This window comes from Diorhabda carinulata, chromosome 8, assembly GCF_026250575.1.
Source record: "Diorhabda carinulata isolate Delta chromosome 8, icDioCari1.1, whole genome shotgun sequence".
Classification (NCBI taxonomy): Eukaryota; Metazoa; Arthropoda; class Insecta; order Coleoptera; family Chrysomelidae; genus Diorhabda; species Diorhabda carinulata.
Window position 1 is genome coordinate 8,115,732 of NC_079467.1, and position 19,378 is coordinate 8,135,109.

The 19,378-nt window shown below is 33.6% G+C and overlaps 1 protein-coding gene across 2 annotated transcripts in view; it reads left to right on the forward strand.

The window, feature by feature from the left end:
* LOC130897507 (arrestin domain-containing protein 2-like) overlaps positions 1 to 19,378 on the forward strand; it is a 295,987-nt gene that overhangs the window by 200,057 nt on the left and 76,552 nt on the right. The window lies entirely within an intron of this gene.

The following is a 19,378-nucleotide window of genomic DNA, read 5'->3' on the forward strand; positions in this document are numbered from 1 at the left end:
TATTAGTCATTCTCATAACAAGTCGGTACCCCTAGAACAAGTTATACAGTATCTAAAAAATTTTAAATAAGAACTCGGGTTAGTTAATACGGGCCGATTTTTAGACGTCGTCGACCCCCAAAAACAATTTTCGTTTATGTCGACTCCTTGGAAACCGATATCGACCCCAAGGGGTCAATATCGACCACTTTGGGAATCACTGGTCTATATTAATACGACGATTAATGGTACACATATTTTAAATTAAATGTCTTTCTTCCTGTACATTCGCTAAGCAAGCCTTTGGAAAATACAGACATAGAATTCAATTTAAGTGATCAATGACCCATGATGAATATAGTGTAACTCCGGAGGAGAAGCCTTAGTAACTTTAAGACTCTACTGGGAAGAAATTTTATTGAATAAAACATTTAATTCTCAATATTATATTGATAATTCAGAGATAAATAGCTTTAATGAATTAAAAATATATAATTTTAACCTATTAAAAAAACTAGTCATCTCTCCCAGGGTATCTAGGAGTGATTGTCATAGTGGTCTGGGAGATATGGTCAGTACTTATTTTGCCTTTCTATTTGCCCTTCAGATCGTTCAACTTATTTTTTTCTTATTAACGCAGTAAGAACACATGTCTTCAAATTGGAATTTTCATGTACCAGGAGCATGCAAATATTGCACTGTATCCAATCTTCGATTAGTTTTGTCTTGTAATAATTATCACCATAACCTCTGCAGTTATCTTTTTCTCTGTCATCAGTTTAACTTTCAGAGGTATCATTGAAAACGATGATAATCTAGGGAGCAACTGCTATCGGACAACCTACGAATTACCTTTGGTTTTAAAAATACTTAAATTTGGCTCGTTCGCTTCGGGAAAACTTCCGGTGTCTTGAATCTTGATATTGCATCTCTACTCATCGCTGATTTTTCCCATACTTGATTTAATGCAAAGCTATTGTTGTTCTGTTATACGGCGACTTGGGTGCTATTTCATTCACAGCCTGCATAACTCATTAAAGTAAGTTTTTAGAGGTATGGAAACAGCAAAATCCAGTGGCTGATGATGATGGAATATGTGTGATAACATCGACAGTCAAATGATGTTATTATCATTAGCAAACTCCAACATTTTTACTGAATTACAGTGTGCAGAAAAGCCGTGCAGCAAAAGAAGTACTTTGCCATCTGGTATTTGGTGCAAAAAAGGAATTTCATTCATTCTAGAAATATATCGGAGGCAGTTCATCTTCAAATTCAAGTTGTTTACAACAACCAATTACCGTAATTATTTGTTCTTTTTGTGTAGAGGTTGGCATATCTACAGCTTTGGAAGCTTTTTGTTGGCCAAAACATGAGCTGGTCGATTATTTAATTGCAACCTGGACTCGTCCATCTTGTAAATATGGCCAGGCTTATATATCATTGCCACTGAGATTCCTTTCAATTACTTAAAAATAGGAGCTTACTTCAGCTTTATTCATTCCTTGACTTGTAGCATATGACACCCCTCCTGATTTCCTCAAGGAATATTGTAATCCCTTTCTGAAAACATCTACACCTAATCATAGCCCGCATTTTCTGATGTCATATTAAATCTGTGTTCAATTGTAAATTAAGGGCGCCTTATAAACAGTCATGCTGCCATATTGTATTTCTTTCATAACATTTTTTAAATCCTTTTCACTCCAGGCACCTCAAGTAACAGCCACATTTCGTTTGTATTGATTAGGCATCTGTGGAAAATATTGAAGATTAAAAACCAATCAAAATCACCACATTGAATTTTATGGCTATCTCTCCCGTAAACACTATGAAATAATTGAAGCTATTTCTCACATTTGTAGGTTATTTTGAGGTTAGAACACCTAGCGAATCTTTCACTTCACGAAGAAAGCACATACACAGACATAACTTTCAAAATATTTTTGTGACCAGTGAATATGTTAACTCCTCAACGTTTGATTAGAAAACAAAGTGAAATTACTTTCTTCTCCATTATTTTAAAGTAAAAAAATTCACCAACACTTGTTGCACGTGCCGAAAAGAAACGAACTAAATTGAAAGTAGTTCAATCGGTATACCAGAACTTTTTTGGCCATTTCTCCCGTATGGCCATCTTCCCCGGAATTACCCTAGTTGTAGACATGTTTTTTCCTGTACCAGTATTCGTCACAACGAAAATTTATGGCTAACGAGCCTAACATAATTTTTTTTTCTTACTTCGTTTATTTATATTTATTTCACAAAAAAGTATTTTCTTGCTAATAGACACTCTAAATTCATGTAAGAGAATATTTACATCAACAACTTACCTCAACTATACCAACCACAGAGTTATTCAAAACATCGTCACACCCACATTATTATCACAAATTGCTTTAAAATGGCAAATAATTTCCATAAGTTGTTTCTTAAGATGTCGTCACATGTTTCAAAATTTTCTGATAAAAATTTTTAAGAATATTTAGCCGCACGAACTGACGATAAATCGCTGGGTATGTGACAATCTCTGTTACATTTACTAAATGGTTGATAAAGTAAATGACATTTTGGCATATTTGATAACAAAATCGTGCAAAATGGTTCATTCAATATTATAAAGTATTAATTCAATCCTAATTATGATATAAAATTGATGGTAATTGATGATAACAAATGAATGGCTTTTATAAAAGAGTCATTAAACGAAGAAAGTTTCTGTAAAGAGAAATTGTTTTTAGGACCATAATAATTTGAAATGAAAGAAGCTGAGTAAAAACTGGTCACAGTATATTTTCATTCCATTTTTGGTGATTTTAATTATGATTTCCGCAAATGCAAGTCACCACGAGCAATTCGTTAATGTGACACTAAATGATTTTGAGAATAAGAAATACCAAAACGAATGTTACCAGAATGTTTATTGTAAATTTCGTAATATATTCGCAGCTTTATGGGAATCATTTGCAATTGATACAGCCGCAAAGCATCCATAAATGGCTGTTTTTGTTTCGTAACGAAAATATTCAATCTAACTACGCGATTCCCAAAATGGTCTAGGTGGACCATGACAATTTATTTGGTTTCGATTGTGAAGAACTAAACTGTTAGCTTAACTTCTCCTATTAATATAGGTAGATAATATTTTAAGAAGCTCAGAGTGATTTTTTAAGGAAAAATCTATTCCATTCACAAACTTTATTTCGGTTAGAAAAGATGAAGCTCTTGCCATGTTTGAATGATATAGTGGGTTTCTAAGCCATCTTAAAAGAATTATACCAGAGGTAACTGCATTTCACTGTGTTATCTACCGACCACATCAAGTAGCGACAAATTTGAGTGATATTATCTTTGAATTGCCTAATTCGTAAGCACGCTTCTCCAATTTCAGAAAGATCATAGTTGTTACTCATTGTGCTTTTCTTATTAATTATTATTAATAATGTTTCAATAAACTAAACAAACAAAAGAACAACAAAGCTGCAGATATAGATATCGGTCACATCCTTTCCACCAAACAAGACAAGCAACGCTTATTGTTGTTGTTTTCTTAACTGGTGTATTGCTGAGAGAAGTCAAATCCAGTGCTTTACTAACAGTTACACACAGTGGTTTAGAGTACTAGAACTAGTCTGAACACCACAAGAAACAATTTCTCAAAGGTACAAAGACCGGCTTGCTGATGTGCAACCGGGGCCATAAAATCATGCCCAACAGCTGCACTATAATTAATTCTAAATCTTCCACCTCTCCACATAGTACTGAAAAGTGTGGCAGAGAAAACATCACTTAGAATATTCAGAGACGGAATCACCAAAAAAAATCGTCGCTAAATAATTACCAAACATGGGACCTGCCTCAGGATAATGCATAGAAAAAGTTTAGCTTTGAGAAAAAGTTTACCACAATACTAAGCTGTAGAAATAAGTGGGATCATACACCATACAAGAAATGAAGAGAAATACCATCAAATTGTATACGGATGGATCTAAAACAAAACCAAACACTTTGAAAGCATATGCAATACACAAGCAGAAATGTATGCAGTTCGATCTAAAGAGGAACTATCGCTAACAGGAGATCATCATCCTGTCCAATAACCAAGCTGCCATTAGAGCTTTAAGCTTCAATATTATAAAATCCAAACTCGTTTGGGATTACCTGAAAAAATTAAAGAGCTAGGCAAGAAAAATAAAATTACCCTACAATGGATTACATCACACACCAGAGCGAAGGGAAATGAACAATAGAAAAAGCACTGGAAAAGAAGGTAGATAGGAGCAAAACCGATTATTGGGACAACCTACAGGGGCTGACACAGGCAAAGATTCTTGTGGGAAGCTATAACCAAAGAAGATCTGCTGGATGTATCAACCTAAGTAAGAAAAATCTACGAATTCCAGGAACACCTGGGAGCGTATGAAATAGAAAACGCAGATCTCTGGCAAACTACAGCCATCCCACATTCTAGACTTTTTAAAAGGAGTGAAGATTAAGAGGTCATCTGTAAACACTGAGTTCCCAAGAGGGAACACAATAGATCCCTCAGGTCGCAGTGTATGATGATACCCCAATATCCATATACATACATACAACAGAAGAGAGGGAGCTTAAGAAGTAGAAGGTGAGGATGAAGTGTTTGCTAGCATCCCTATCCTGTCTTAGGAAAACTGTCAGTGTATTGGAATGTTCAAATAGACACTTATTTCTAGAAGTGTTTAAGGGGTATTTATGATAATTTCCTGTTCTAATTTTTCCAACGATTATTTCGGATTTGACCTATACAGCTTTCAAATAATTTACTGTTTTATTATCGAGAAAACGGTTAATGTGACTTCAACCTCCCATACTAGATCGGAGTATATATACATTTGCAGAATTATGTACTAATATTCTAAAAACTACTTTTATAACTGTTAACCTATCGATTTACCTTCGTTCTGTGCAATTTTCTATATCACCGTGTCGAAGATAGCTTTTTCTAGCACAATAAATCGTTGCAGGCGCAATTTTTTTTCCAAACTTTTCAATGCCAGAGCTATCAACATGCAAGATATATCTTTAATTTAGTCTTGCAAACTATTCCTACAAGATAAAGTAGCCCATATACCGCAGTAATCTCAGCAAAGTCGGTTGTTTGAACAGTTTACTTGTGACCCTCATCATAAGCTTCAATTTTTTGTCGTTTTTTTAAATTTATCTTCTTTATTTATTAATATCAAGTGATAATTCATTGTACCATCTAGTTCCATATTTTCTGGCTACGAAGTGTTTCTTCTGTAGTCTTCTTCCCACACTACTTCATTCTTCTGAATTTCCAGTGCGACCTAAAAGCCGCTGTGATTTTGGGAACGTTTCTGTAAATGTGATAACTCTTCGTTATCACCTTCTTCTATCTTTCCGATCCTATTAGTGCTTTGTCTTCCTCTACTTCTTTCCACAACTTTTCTCTTCACTCCAAGTAATTTTGAAACGGTGTGGTCTGCTTCTAATTGGTTCACACACATAAACATCAAATCAACAAAGATTTTTCCTTTCCGTTCCTTTAATAATCTCGGAAAACCACATTTTACCACAGAGTACTTTTACTATGCTCTTTTACAAAGTTAAGGACCATGGTAGAGTGAAGACTTGTACGAAAAATACCATCCATATAGAATATATTTAATATAAGGACTTTCGGAAGACACCATAAAAGGCATATGCAATTCTGTGAAAAAGTGATACGTTGATATTAAGGAAATAATAGATTTCCACGGATTATATTCTTTTGGAATGGTATTAATTTTTATTTGAATTAAGTAGTTAACATGGAGAATTGTGGTTTTTGAATTCAGGCGAACTCACACTGAATATGTGAAGCACATTCGCATCATCCTTAGAAAGTAAATGGATAGCTATCATCAATAATGTCCAAATTTTTTTAATTAGGCCTTGCAGGTAAACGCCACTTTATAATTAGTTTCATTTGTATTTTCACAATACCTACTGATAGAATCGATTAAAAATTATATGTGCACTGTACTTACTTTTTTGTTAAGTCAGAATTGAATAATTCTGCTTCTATTTCTTTGAATTCATTTTTTTAATATCTATTATATATTATAGGGCCAGAAGGATGTGAATTTGCCATGCTAACACTGACTTATTGATCCATTGTATACGCCGAATAGTTTTTCAATCAGGTAGCAGTGACTTTGGAACGTGAGCTACCTGCATGGGGGTTATGCGGCTTACCTCTGCTGATTTTGAGTAAAGTGAATGTAACTATCAAAGTGTTTGACGATGAACAGTCTCGCACTCACCTATGAGGTGCTTGACAATTTGTTTTGGTTCGTTGCTAAAACTACAAAATCTATCTGGAGTTTCTCCAATTTTTTTCAGATGGAAATTCACTGAAATGTGTCAATGCTCAGAAACTTTCTGCCTCTTTGTTCATAAAAGTAACTTAGGTGTTAGTAGAATAAGAACGAAAAAATGGCTTTTTAAAAAACCCATGAAAGGTTGTAGTTCTGTAAGAGGAGCTATTTCGCCGATCATCTCAGCCTTGCACGCCGGTGTGGACCACATAATAACTTTTTTGCTTTCAGTGAGTTCAGACACTGCATGAATTTTCCTACTAACTTTAACCTAATTTTAAAATGATAAAGCACTTGAAAGACTGCTCTGTCCATTACTCCGAGTTCATATCTTAACTTCATAGCTTTCGATAAAGCATAGTTTAGAAGACATAACACTCGTGACATCTTCTAGTAGGAAAGTATATAAATGACACAAAAAACAAAAGAGACTTTAGGACAAGTAGGATTAATAGAAACCTCAAACAACAAACGATGAAATAAGTTCAAAAGAGATACAACAGACAATATAGAAACCAAAATTTGGGAAGTCACCAGGAATAGGTCAAATAAAGATAGACATGATAAAAGCGCCAGAAAAAGAAATAACAGAGACACTAAAATCATACTGAACAAAATAAATGACATAGGAGAAGCACCAAAAAAATTCGCAAAAACAACAAAAGATGAAATGGTAATAACAACAGAAGTCAGATTTGAAAATATATAATGACAGTCTACAGATAATGAATATGAAAATTAAAAAAAAAAGTTGATGATAATAAGTCGAAAGGAGAAGACGCATAAGATAAAATTAGGATAATCAAAAAGAGAGCAGTTCAAAAGCTTAAAATACCTTGACATGACACTAACACAAGATGGAACAAGAGATAGATAAACGAGAGAAATGGGGCAGCTGGAAGATTATTTAATGCAATCAAGCCAAAAATAAAAACAGAAATATATAAAAGAGTGATTGGATCTGAGACATAGACACTCACATAGAAACAAAAAAGTAAAATACAAAGTACAGAAATGAGATTTGTGAGAAAAATAGATAATAAATCAAGATACGATAGAATAAGGAATAGGAATAGGAGAAAATTCGAATTTAGAACCAATTCAAAACAAAATAAAGGACAAGTTGGTTTGACCATGCTATGAGAATGGGATAAGTACGAATAATAAGGAAGATATATGAAGCACGAACTTTAAAAGAATAGAAAGGAAGATCGAGGAGCAACTGAACAGAAGAAATCAAGACAGCAGACGATAATCGAGGAATAAGACAGCAGGAAATTAAACATAAGGCACAGAATAGGAAAAAATGTAAACTGCTGTGGTAAAGAGAATCCACGTAATGACTCAACTCCAGCATGTTTTACAACTGAAAAGGTAGAAAGGCTTCAGGATTGAGTAACATTCGTGATCATATTGATTGGCACCTAAATCTCTTTTAAATTACTTAGACACCCAGTTAGATCGCCAGGCTCCATGTTCCGTTCCTTGTACGTTTTTATTGCTTACTGTACTGTTTCACTTTTTATAAACATCTTCAAAAAAGAAAAAGCGCCCAATGTAATGTTTTTTGAAATCAATCAATTGAGATTTTCGCTTCTATTATAAAAGTTTTATGCAAAAATCATCCTGATCAAAATAAATTATATACATAATAAATGTAACAAAGCTAAAGAGCCTATTGAAAAATTGAGTAATGTTAATTTTCATACTGTTGGACATTTATTCTGTTCTTATTACATTATTCATAAATAAATTCTATAAAATTTTGTTTATATGGTCAGTCTGCGTTTAATTCTTCTTCTATATAATATGTCTATTGACTAGGTTTCCTCAATGTTTGGAAAAATACAAGATATAGGAATACATTTGATTTATTTGTTGATGAATAGGGTAGAAAATTTGGAGAATCCTCTGAATAATTCATTTAATAACTTGCATACAGCTATATTCATATATAAAATGTCATATTGTGATGGATGATTTTATTGTTGATATAATAATGTGCATTTGGAAAGTATGCGAAATATTCAATTAATTAACACCATACAGAATAATAAAAATAGTGAGATAAACCTTGATGGGAAAATATATTTTATTTTAATGTAGATGTGAAAATAAGAAGTTTTACTATCACATAGAAGATGATGCGAGAAATGAATGCAGCTGCTTGTTCAGTCTCAATGGACCTAATATACAATGTACAGGTAGTGTGAATGTGAAATAATTGGAATTGAGTGGAAGTAAACGACAAAATTGCAAAAAAAGACGACATATGTTTGGTGACAAGGAAAAACCCGGAAATACAATCTCTAAAGACTACAGAGAGGAAATCCTAATTCAACTATGTAGCAAATTCAACAGTAAAAATCATAATTATCGCTTCATTTATAGTTTAAAACCAACTGTCTTCAACTAATTGTTTCTAATAACTCGAAACATACTTAAAAATATCAAAAAATAAGTTTTCTTGAGAGCTTGGAAATTTTTTGAAACGCTTGAGTGGGGAGTTCCACATTAAATTTATAAGAGGAGAAACTACAATAAAAGAAAAAATAAGAATAAGTACCAAAGAGCTGGATAAAATGGAGTTCACATATATCTTTGAATTTACTCAGAGATCGCCCTATAATTTCCGTCGTTTTGGATATCACAACTTGGTACTAGGGCTTTATGAACACAAGTTTCTTGCAAATCTCTTATCTCATTTCTATATACTCAGTTGTTTTAACGTGTTCCAGAATTTTGATATAGCGGAAACTCATGAAAAACTGGCAGTAATGATAATCTCTAATTCTCTAATTCTAACAGTGAGAAAATGATCGGCTGCATTTGGAAGTGGACGTACTAAAATTTATCAACGCCAGATACAGAATATAATCAAAATACAGAATATAATCCAATAACAGAAGAAGTTATTGAGCAGCTGGGAAAATAGAACATCTATAATGTACACAAAGTAAATCCAAACATGGCAATTGAATTGTAGAGAATATATTGTTATCTTTTTTATCAGCATATAATATACTTGGGAAACTCAATCGGACGAAAAGAGGACTATGTGAAATTTCTAGCTGCTAAAATTCTATCTATCTATCTTTAAAAATAATATCTACAGAATGTCCGTTGAATCATTTTGGTTGGCGAAAAGATCTAACAGAGTTTGACCCTGTACATAAGAAGAATTAGTAGTACTTAATGGTGAAAAATGTAAGATGTAATATTCTCAGACTGGAAATAGTTGAGTGGAGGAATGGAAGTGGTGAATATCTTGTCAAAAAGGTCTAGCACGAACAGCAAAATGAACTTTCTATTGAAAAATGACATGGGAAAACTGTAGATATAAACAGTAAAAAAATTACATCTCTTGCGTTTCTTACCGAGTCTCAAAATTTAGTAAAGAATAACGCAGACATTCAAAAAGTTTTCTCATTGTACTATCTCTCTATAAAAGCTATTTTGTGGTGGTTCACGAAGATTTTGTGTTAATTATGTTCTTAGGCTTGCACAGAGTGGATTCCTTCTCGTACGTGATCTGTCATTAAAGAATTTAATCTGGAAAACATAAATCAAGATACCGCAATATCGTCTGTGATATTTATAAGAGGATATTTCTTAACTTTCATGCACGATGATGAAGGCCTCTAATTGCAGGGACTGTCATAGATCATCCAAATCAGAGTATCAACCACACAATATTGACTCAAATGAAATAGAGCACTTTTCTGATGTTCTAATATGATTAGTTTGGCATCGTTCACCTGTCGCAATGGAGCTGTAAGTGTTGTTCTATTGAAAAGGAAAAATATTTCGAGAGTAACCATCCAAAATCTAATGGGTAGGTTAATCCTTCGGAAATCATAGGGATAGTTCAACCAAGAAAAAAGAGAAAGACCAAGAAGACTATGGATTCCTCTAGAGAGAAACTCTAGTGGGTATGAAAAAACATTGCAGGAGCAGGAAGACATGGAAGCTACATCAATACTCAAAATAATACTGTTCGAAGCGCAGTCTCTGAACACAATAACCTAGTTATCGAAACGCGCATCAGACAATATAATTGTGAGTGTTGGTATAGCGGTAGTGTAAAAGTATGCAGTTTAGCGATAGATTTTTGCATTTCATTTTTTTCCGAATATATATTTTTCAAAATTCATAACAACAAAGAAAAAAGCAATGAGAAGATAAGTGAAAAATCAACCAATTAAAAAATTTTTAAAATCAACATCTCTCTTCTTCTTCTTGCTCCTTTATAATTTGTGTTGTTTATTTAACATCTTTTGGAATGGTCTGGTTTCTAAAAGTTTCCTTATAGGAAGCGCCACTTATTTAAATCGCAATCACTCCCTGAATGAATTTAAAAATATAATGTACGAGTTGTCCCAAATTGAAAGTTACTTTTTTATCGTGTTTAAACAAAAATATCAATGATTATCATCGTAAATTTTCAAACATCGTGGGAGAAATCACACTTAAAATATTGAATTTCAAAGTTTCTCTAGATATTATATTAAATGAAGTCTAATTGATAAAATTGAGCATCGCACTACGGATCTTTCATATTAACATCTCAACCTAGCTACTATGAACCTAGAAGAATTAATGGTGATGATGGATTGACTTTAGAAATGTGAATATGATTAGTCGTTGAAATTTTCTAATCTTATTTATCTGTCTGGCTCATTCAAATCTGAAATATTTTTCCCGTTAATCAATAACTACCTACAAAACTGTACCATTTCTCTCTATCTCTTCTACTATTATGTAAGACTTTTGAACCATCTACGATTTGTTTTTTTTTTAAATATTAGTTTGTCTTGTCACTGGAAGTCTTGTACTTTTTTCCTTCCAAAATTGGAGACTAAATGTTCTTGTAATGTAGCATTCTCTTTTTCATAATTTGTATCTGAATTAACTTCTTCCAATAAGATATGTACAAACTGTTGAAATATATATACATCCTTACTTTGTTTCTAGTATAAGGAGAAAAATCATATATTTGCGATTTTTAACCAAAATTAATAGATCTTCAAGCTAAGGAATCAGTCCTATCTCAATACAAAATTTCGGGATTTTATTAAAAACTTAGAACATTAGAAATTAGTTTGACCTAGCTTTCACGGGCGTAGCCAGGATTTAGATTAGGGGGGTTAAGTTTGGTTTGAAGTAAATAAAACAACAAAAATTTAGTTCTTAACTTTAAATGAAATGTTTAAATTACTTTCGTTCCCCTGCGCTAAATCTAAAACCATTAAAGAAGAAATATTCGGATTTTTCTTTTAAATATATCCACTACTTCATTTGCATGAATTTCTGTTCCATAGAGAATATTCGTGAGACCCAAACCATTAAATCAGTAAGTTTTCACTTATAGTGTTTCGTAAATAGTTTCAATCTTATAGGCTCAAGGAAGACCCTTCTGGAGTAGCAGTGGATACAGGAAGGGTAGCAAAGATTTGTAGTGACATGTAAATATTAAGATAAAGGTTTTTATCGCACGTATCTAGGTATTCCGGTAAGCAGTGACGATTACATGGAAATTGCCTCTTCAATTCCAGAACTGGCAGTAAAATTTGAAGGTGGAACACCAGTTAATGCTGATACTACTTTACGATGATTGGTAAACCTTTCGACCAATTGTTGAATTGTATGATCAAGAAATGGAATTAACAAAATAATTTTGTGATACGTGCATACATCCAATGCAGGAATGTTCGGTGTATTTAATTGTCTTCCGACGACGCATGGGATTTTCAGTATACCACCATTTTCTTCATATAACATCATCTACATGTTAGAATGCCGTAATGATATCGATGTCCATTGTTTGTAATTGTTTTGATGGCGACAATGTATAGCTCATAACTTTTTGAAAAATCACTAAACACATCACAAAATCCGAAAATCGAAGCGTACTTAGCAATTGGGCGACTTGTTGCGATGTTACCTTATTGTGATTAAATTGGAGTTTTTCGAGAGCATTCACAATCGCTGAATAAATTAATAAATTTCTCTGAATCTTATAATCGCTTCATGTTTGTGGACCCACCGTGTTTCACACATTGAGAGCAAACTTTTTTGGTTACCGGGGATTACGACGGGTAGTAACTCTTCAAGCTCTTGAATTTTTCCTTTCAACAGAGCAGGGCGTTGAGCAGAATGTCCAAAGTAGTAACCAACAGACTGCACAATCCCAATGCACTTTCGGACATTTGCTAATGAACACGAATCAGCAATAGCAAGGTTGTACATAAAGAAAAAGAGGACATTCTTGGTGTACATAAGCTTGGGCACCGTGCAAATACCCACTCATAGCTGCAGCCCCATCGTAACCTTGACCAACCACATTCAAGTCCATGCTTTTTCAGACTGTATTAATAAGATTTACGAGACCGGATCCTGAAACATCGACCGTTAGAATGTACTCAAGGAACATCTCTTTAAGTCTATGTTTATAATCTGTAACATCAACATATGGAATACATAACGAAACTTGTTCTACACGTCCGATGTCGGTGGTTTCGTCAGCCAGAATCACAAATAGTTTGGCTTTCTTCACTTCTTCAATTATTTTATGGTGAATCAATTCACCACAAATGTCAATTATTTCGTTTTGGATTTGAGGGCTTGTGTACAGGGCATGTATGCGCCCGAATCGATTTTACCTGTCAAGGAAATGCCTTATTTGTCGCAAAAAATTATTGCTCTTACGATAGGGAGTAGTTTCTTTCGATTCTCCTCTTGTTGTCTCTTTCTTTCAGAAGACAGCTGTTCAGTGACCGAAAAAGCCTGCGAAGACATTACTTTTAGTAAGTTATCTGCCAGTTCTGAATTTCGCTTGTGGTATCCCGATTTGATGACCGCCTATCAAGCGAACGTCCCATTACCACGCAGCATACTCCACTTTTATATTCCAAATATCACAACCAGGAGAATCTCCTCATCTATTTCAATTGAAAGCGAAAGTTTCGTTTTGTGGAAATAGGAAACTTATGGGTGGGTTCCATAGCGTTTTTAAAATATTCATCCAAGATTTCTTCTTGATTCGCGTAAAAACTAACATCCAACTTAGCTACAGTTGTAAAAAATGAGGTAACAGGCAAGTTGGCCTGTTGCAAACTAGATGTCATCGCAGTCTACTTATCATCATGCAAAGTAGCTGAAACTTCGATAACCAAAGCCAAATTTGTTTCTTTATTACAAACTCTTTGACTACCAGTACTACTTTTAAGTTTATCGCCCCTCCTTTCTTCCCCTCCATTTTTCGACAGTAATAATGATTCACGTATCTATCCTTAACACTGTCACAGAATAACTCTGCACTAAAATCACTCACTACACGGTACACTTAAATCTCTTCCCTATTCGTTCACCACATTTCACTTTTATTCGCTGTGAGTTCGCATGGATCAACGATCACGCGCCGCTTATATTACAGCCCAGTAGCCGTCCAGAAACTTCCACAAAGCTCCGCTCATTCCGACCGAGGAGCGTGGCGAATAATCGAGAAACAACGTGAAGTTTCTATCCAAGAGATAGCGCAACGTCCCTTAGTTCGGCTGCAACTGCGTCTGCCTCTCGATAAAAGATGGAGCTAAGCGCTACTATATTTATTCAAATGTGATAATTTAACTATATTTACTCTTCGTATTTTTTCGGTATGATATTAGGTAATATTTTGTTTATTTCGAGAAGGGTTTGAGCCCCCAAAACCCTCCCGTTGGCTATGCCGTGGTAGCTTTACCATGTTTTTAATTTTCTATAACAGACTAACCATACAGTGTGGTATGTTTTCAAATAATCAATCTGGTCACTAATAATGACTTGATTGAAAAACTTGTCAAATTCATAACATCACCGTAGTAACCTCAGAATTTTATACCTCCATGACTCACACAAACTCAGCATATGGGATAAAGCAAAATATGGGAAAAACGGAACTAACCGTATCCAGAAAAAACTTGAAGAAATTTAAAAATAGAAAACATGGACAAGGCAGATATTAGCTTCAGTAACACAAGGAGATGGCTAGGGCACTTAGAACAGGTGACCTACCTGCGTTACAGGTCATTTGATGGATTAGTCTCATACCGATCAAACTCAGTCAGGTGAAATAAATGTTCATTAAAAAAATCACTATCCAAGTACTTAACACATTTCTTGCTTCTATAACATCAACATTTACAGTTACACTGAATAGCGTGCGTTTAGGTTATTTTACTTCGATATCTGAAGACGATAACGCTAACGTGAGTGTTAATGTAGTGGTAGCAGTGTGATCAAAATTAATATCATCAACAGCTCCAGAAATTTAAACTTAGCACGAGCTAAATTTTTTCCACTATGGAAGGTGTAGGGTGAAAAGGAAAACAGCCACCTAAATTCCTGAATTTTGAAAAAAATGTTCCAGATTTGACTACATAAACTATAATAAAAAACAATTCCTGTGTGCTTGGTTGCAAAATTTTCAGTTTTCAATAGTATAGTAGAAGAATAGATTCAAATCAACAACATACTTCCTGTTTTGATAGTTGGTTGTCCATTCTAGAAATCTTACCGACACAAAACGGCAGTGCAATTTTTATTTGTGACTCACAGAATACCTATGATACCATATGACTAAGTATGTTATGGTCAAGCCCATGTACCGTATCAAAGGTAGCGCATTAGAAGGAGAAATTTTCTTTTACAAAATGATTTAGACAATATTGGTCTTTAGCATTACTACTCATAAAAACTCAGTTTTAGAGAAAAGGATGTAATGGCATGGGTTCATAGACGGCATATATTCTTTTATTTGCTGACGACCAGGTGATAATTGTCGGGGATAGAGTTTACTCAAAGTAGATGTTGAGGAAACTTTGAGAATAATAAGAAGAGTGATAATTATAATTGTGCTAAAAACTGAGTACATATAAGTTAAAGAAAAATACAGAGAAAACAAATATGTAAGAAACTACAGTATGAAGGAATACACCGGTTTTATCATGTAGGGGTAGCAAAGGCAAAACGTGAAGTGAACAGAAGTATTAGTTTTCTAAGAAGCAATTAAGTTTATGGAAAAACAATAAAATAATAAAAAGTGAAGCTACCATATTTTACATTATACTTGAATCCATCTGTACATAGGAGACAGATGCCTGGAAATTGATTCAGATTCTCTCAAGATATGGAAAACAACTTAACCAGGTAGATTATCAGAGCTAATCATAAAAAAATAGTCCTGTTAAAGTGTTTGGTCAGAATGATGTAAACATAATAAATTGCATTTCTGGAAGGAAGAGAGTGGAAGACCATAGTCTAAATAAAAGAGATGTTTGGATTCTAGATTTGTGAACATTTATTTATGGCAATAATTTAGCAACCAAAGGAAAGTAGTTTAATTTGTCCAAGTTTTGAAATTTATATTCGAAAAAGGTGAGTTACAATATATTTATGATGTTATGCTAGCTTTTTTGTATACAAAATTTTCCAAAATATAAATGGAACCACTTGTAACTATGGTAAACATTTATTTCAATAAATACATTTTTTTTTCAATCTATATAACCAATCACATGAGAAAAAAATTTCATCTATGTTTTTTATTTTGTATTATTTAGGATAAAAATAATAAATACTAAAACTATATAAAGAAATTTTTAATTGGAAACAGTTTAACTGTGCAATCTAGAACTGAATATACGTTACATTATAACTAAATAATTTAGATACGTGCCTACTTATGGAGTGTTCTATTTGAGTATCCTTGTTATACTCGAAAAATAAAGTCAAATAAACCTATCTGACTTGAGCCAAATGGGTAAGTAAGGAGTAATTGACTAGGTCGCCCTTCGCAAAATATTAACCACAGTTATTTGCCATTTCCTTACGACCCTTGTTTTAGCCAGAAACTTTCAGTTAATATAATTTAGGATACGTAGTTTTAATACTCTATAACGAACACACTGTCACTGAGATTTGCTTTTTGAATTCTGATCTCTAAAATGCAACCGGATTAAATCTCAACGCGCTTTAGTGGCTTCCTATATAATACTCTCAAGAAACAATTATTACCCAATCCCACCCACTCGACCGAGACAGTAAGTCACAATGTAATCCGCCGAGCGATGAGCGAGTCATTTGAAGGTCCAGTAAGAACCCCACACCATTCAGCCATTCTTTGGCCGGCCGCTCGTTTTCCCTCGCGGCCAGTTTTATCACGTTGGCGGCTGGAGAATGTCCGTCTTCTATTCTAATTTTCTCACTATTATCCGTCAATTATTCAATTAGTCAACTAATCAATCATTTTCTTTATTTACCCCAATTCGTTTTGTTTTCGTTTTGAAAATGTCCAGGTTGTCAAGTTAAACTTCAATAAATTTTATTCAAGAACAATAAATTTGCAAGTGACTGTGAGATTTGAAATCAGCTACTTATAGAAACAGTAGTGTCAAAAACTGTTTTTCATTATCTCTTATTACTTCGCGGGGAAACGCTAACATCGCGGAGCACACCTAAAAACTGTCTCGTTCTGAGCAGCTGGAATATAATCACTTACTCGCCGTAATCGAAATTCCCTTCCTCGCTCCCTTTTTCTCCTTCTTACCTAATTTTCGCCTGCACTTGCTTAGTTTGAACCCCACTATTTTATTACCTCGCGTGGTTTTATCACAATTATTTTATTTGATATGTTCTCTTAAATTTAGTTTGTGTTTCAAAATGTATAATAAGTGGTCAAGTGATACTCCAATTAAGTTCATGCTTGAGTAACAAAAAAACACAAATATTATATGTTGAGCATACAAGGTCTCGACCATTTAAGTTTTAGTCCGCAGTATTGATAAAGGCAAATTTATACAGCGCATTTGACCTTGAAAGCCATAACGATGTAGATCAATGAAACTCTCATTCCAGCTAACACCCTAGTAGCCAAGTAGCTCACCTGAGCTAATTAGTAAGTTTGATTTGGCTGCTAGTAGCAATATGGCAATGATCTAGCTCGTCTTTGCATTTAGTTATTATTACATTTGTAATTGCGGTATATATTCATACTTGATTCACTTCAGATACTTAGTAGATCAATCTTGTACTTAGAAAATTATTCATGAAGACTCATTGGGTTATTTGTTCATGATAATATACATTAAAAATGCAAGTAAGACTTGAATGCTTTGACAATATTACGTGGAGAGTCCAGACTGATTCATCATTCACTCAGAGTATGAGCAAGGATATATGAAACGTATTTTTAATAGAGAAAATGTTAGAAATTATTCTTTTCTATATCGAAAGTTACTCTCGCTAACAGCACTGCAAAACCTACTGATAATATGATATAACTATATCTTACTTTCTGCGAAAGAGCATTTACTCCCTATTCACAGCTGAAAACAATGCGGGTGAAAGCATGAGATTTAGCAGCATATGCTGAAATATTTGTTTCACATCCTTTGCACCACTGCAAAGAAGGTGTTAGCTTAGGGGCTTAAGCCAAAGTCGGAGCCAACAAAAAATAACAAGTCTTCCAAAATCTATTCGTGAGAGAATTTGTGAAATTTATAGCATAAAATAGAATGACAAACCCCCAAAAGAAGTTTTATATTGTCGTTATATAATTGTACAGTAATACTGGGTCAGCTTTATTTTCAACAATAGACATGTTACCAATTGATAACTGGGACGACAACACACTGAAAATAAGAATTTATATATTCTATCTGATATATTAAAAAAAAATTCAATATAGATACTTATTTATTAATATTTCGAGAGAAGTATTGGATTTCCTCCTCGGGAATCGTGTAAACGCAAGATGTTATAGTGACGGTTCTGCCGTAGGATATTAAGAAGATACAAATAAACTATATTATGTCCTTATGTTTGTTTTTTTCCTCTTCCTTCCTTCCTTTTGAGACTTAGTCATGTTTCTTCTATTATTCAGTCCCTTGGGAAGTAGATGTTCAGCTTTCGTTCCATCTCTTGGTAGGTCGGTTGGGAGGTCCTATATCCTGAATTTTCAAATCTTCTCTAATAGCTTTGCTTCATTTGATCTCTTAGGCTCAATGTTTTCGTCATGTGTTTATTTTCAATTCAATTTAATTATATTTTTAATTTTGATCTGAACGATGATTGAGAAGTTATTAAAATTTATTCAAGTGTTTATTTCCGGACGATCTAGGAAATTGATCTTTAAGAGAGTTAGTTAGTTATAATATCCTACCACGGAATGTTGTAGCTCAATTCATCAATTAACAGTTGAATTATTTCCAATTATTACCTGTTTACATGCGTTTAATAATTGTTTTCTTGACTACTTATATATCGAGCATATTGGGTTGGGGAAAAGTAATTTTGGTGTTTATTAAATGTTGTTCAAAGTAAATTATATTTACGTTACGTTTCTAGTAATATATTTACTAGAGTTAGGATATTGCAAAAAAATATTTTTTAATTATTTCTTATAGCTTCAAACCATATTGAGAGGCTGCTTTTATTTGTTCATCCCGTTGTAGAGAACTTCTATTATTTGTTTATGACGCCTAATGCTTTACATAAATCTACTGAAATTTCCATTGATAGATCAGTGATTCTTGGTCCTAGAGATCAAGGAGTAAGACTTGATAGGAGTCTCAGCAAAATTCGTGAACTGTGTATTTCCGAATCAGAACTTTTGGATGTACCTTAGAACGTCTTCAGTTTGTTCTATGGATCAAATAGCTTGATAAAGAGTTTAGGTATTTGGGATCTTGAATGGAATATATGTGGGAAAATTGTATAGGTATAAGTTATTGCGTATTCCTCAAAGGTCTCGTGATCCTTATTTCATTCACTTTTGAGAAATAACCTTATCTTCCACAGATACTATTGATACCTCAAAATGATGTACAAGTTACTTGAGATGTGGTAACTTAAGAGAAAATATTATTGGAAGTATACCTAGATAAAAGTACTTAACACATTGTGGACGTCAATAGAACTATTACATTTCTCCATTTTTCGAAGGGATACGAAATCGAACAAAGAAAGTGTAACAATGGCGTTCATTCAAACATCGTGAATAT